The following is a 3,122-nucleotide window of genomic DNA, read 5'->3' on the forward strand; positions in this document are numbered from 1 at the left end:
GCGGGCGCAGAGGTGGCCTGGGCCCAAGGGTCCCGCAGGAGCAGGACAGCCACGGCCGGGCTGTGGCAGCTGCGTGTGGAACCCCTGCCCCCAACGGCTGCTCCGCTCCCGCAGCCGAGCCTCAGCGGAGCGGACGCCAGGCTGCCTGGTGCTCGGAGGCGGACAACCCCCTCGCTCAGCCAGGGCGGCCGCCTTCAGGCACAGCTGGATCCAGACACCTGGGTGGCGTGGTGGGGTCTGGTCCGTGCCCCCCTCTGCTCCGCTGTCTCCTGGGGACCCCTGTTCTCGTGCGCCATGAGTCCTCGCACACACGTGAGTCACGCCCACCGGGGCCCCACGCGGGCACACCCAGCTGCCATGCAAAGTGGCAACAGGAGAAGTGGCTGAGTTTCCGAGTTCCCGTGGGCCCGGAGGGTTGTGTCTGGCCCAGAGCCCACCAGGTGCCTGGCCCCAACCTCCGCCTGGGCATCCGGGGAGCCACCTCACCACCACCGCCTCCCTCCCTCATGCACCCCCCCCCCGCCACACCTAAGTTCTTGCTCTCCCCCCACCGCGGCCCCTTGGCCTGGGAGCTGCGAGAACCTACTTGGGGACCTGGCAAGTGGTCTCGGGTGGGGAGGCAGGACAGCAGCCCGCGGGCCTTGGCTGGCGCTCCTGCCTCTGCCCACCCGCTGCCCAGGCCCCCCGCCCGACGCGGCGCAGCCTCCTCGGTGAGCCCTGCCTCATTTCTCGCTTGGCCCTGCCTTGGGTGGCCGCATGCAGCCTGTGTGTGGTGGGCACTACCAGGACCTGTGGTGCCGACCCGGTCCCTAAACAAGCAGGAGGAAAGCTCTGCACCCACCCCCCCAACCAAGGTCCCAGCCATCTCTGGACAGACCCACGTCACCCCAGGGCATGCAGGACCCTCTCACATGGTGGCGCCGGCTGGTGTCTGGCCCTGCCTGGCTGTGGCCGCCTGAGTGGGGAGAACAGGAGGTAACCCCGGCCCAAGCCAGGCCCTGAGCAGCCTCTTCCGCTTGTCCCTGAGGGTCAGCGGCCGCTGGGCCCGCTATGCCACACCCCGTGACCGCCCAGCCCCAGGGCCGCTCTGCAAGCAGGATGGGCAGCGCCGGCCACGGCACTTGGGACCCCACACAGGGTGGCCGCGCGCACCCAGGAGTGTGGGGTCCCTGGGGCCCAAGGGTGAAGACATGGCGGCGTCCTCCAGGAAATGCCGCCCGCCCCCTCCCGGCCCACCTCAGTGTTTGAATGTGCCTTGTTACCTCCGTCCTTAGGATGACCACGGGTTCGTACAAAGTGACTTTAAACAGGGCGTCCCGCCGGCTCCCCAGGTCCCGGAGCTTCACCCCCGGCCCAGCGCGGGCGAGGACGGCCCCGCCCTCCCCAGCACCCCCCCACCTGGGACGCTGGCACAGACCATGCGGGCGGCCAGGCCTGACCCCGGTGACGGCAGCGAACGAGGGGTGCCCCAGGAGCCGTTCCCCCGTGGACTCCTGAGGGGGTCGCCCCGACTTTCTCCTGAGGCTTGTCTTTTCTTCATGCAACATATTTTCACTTGCATTAAAAACGTTGCTTTTAATGTGGAAAAAGAAAGAACAGATGCAAAACCGATGGTGATGGTGACGATGACTCGCGTGCAGCCTGCAGGGTTCCTGCCGCAGCTGCGCCCTCTCAGACAGCCCCTCTCGCCCCATGCCGCGCCCACGCCACACAGAAGGGGAAGATTCACGAGGCAAAGGTGATGTGAGGCTCCCGGGGGGCTGGGCTGCCCCCCACACCCGCCAGCTCCCGGCGGCCTCACGGGGCTCCTCCGTGCCCTGCGGGCTGTCCACTCCGCCCACACGGGGGCGCTCTGCACCCCAGGAAGCCGAGAGCCCAAGTGGGCAGCGCTTGTGCGCCCCGTTTCCACCGATGGGCAGGCCACGGCCGAGTCACCTTCACACAGTGTCCACCTCTGCCGCCCCAGAGGCCTGACCCCCTGCAGCAGCTCGGGCTCCTGGGAGCCGTCGGCACACCCGGCCGAGACCAGCCCCGGCGCGAGCCCGACCCCACGGAGCTCGGCCCACGGGACCGGGCGCAGCACAGGCTCGGCGGGACCCGGCGCCACCACAGCGACCTCGGCCGCTGGGCAGGCTGAGGGACCAGGGGCCCTCCATCCACTCCCAGGGAAGGGCCTGCTCCAGGCTCCGCACAGCTCCAAGGAATTATTTGGATAAAAATAAACTCCAGCGAAATCGACGCCTCTGAGACGCGGACTCGTGCCTCTGGAAATGAAGCGCCCGGGTGTGGTCCCCACGGAACGTGAGGGTCGACGGAGCGAAGCGAGGCTGAGGGTCACACGCGGGTCCTGTCCCCCCAGGGTCCTGTGCCGGCCACAGCACGGGGGAGCCCCAGGCGGCCGCGGACGACTGGCCCCGCGGGACGGACACTACAGGCTCAGCAAACAAAACGGGGTGGCCTGCTGGCCCCGGGGTGGCCGGCTCAGCGCCCCTGTGGCCTGGCGGGACAGCTGGCGCGGGCAGGAGGGGCCGCCAGCTCGGGCCGCGCACAGGGGCCCTCGTGGGTGCGCGGGAATCGACGTCCTCCGGGCTCTGCCATCGAAGTCCATGTTTCTAAAAACTCAGTCCCTCTCCCGACCCCCACGAGAGCAAACACCAGCGCGGGGGCGCGAGGCCACTCCTTTGGAGCCGCGGGGCTCTCTCCGCACCAGGCCCCAGGCAGGGCCACCGCCCCAGTGGTCAGTGCGAGGACCGGAGGAGCTACCGGGGCCAGGCCACGGCATGCGGCACACAGGGGCCGGTAGGGCTCGCTCTGAGCCTGGGCCTGGGTCCAGGAGGAGCCGCTGCCCCCGTGCCCGCCCACGCAGGAAGCCTCCAGGAGCCAAGGCTACGGGCTAGAGGGTGCCCAGGCCGAGGGGCGCAGCCTGAGTGTTAGGGGGCGGGATAGCAGCCGCGTGCGGGGGCGGGATAGCCCGGGCTGGGGGGCGCACGGGGGGGGGGGTGTGCACAGACAGCCCCCACCTGTGTTTTCCATCTAGAAATATTCTCTTGCGGAGGCGCTAACGTGGCTACAGGCCTGACGTGGTTTCCTCTCGTTTCACAAACGACATCCCTAGCTCAGAA

Source organism: Talpa occidentalis, unplaced genomic scaffold (assembly GCF_014898055.3).
Source record: "Talpa occidentalis isolate TD23 unplaced genomic scaffold, MPIMG_talOcc4v2.1 talOcc4.4, whole genome shotgun sequence".
Lineage (NCBI taxonomy): Eukaryota > Metazoa > Chordata > Mammalia > Eulipotyphla > Talpidae > Talpa > Talpa occidentalis.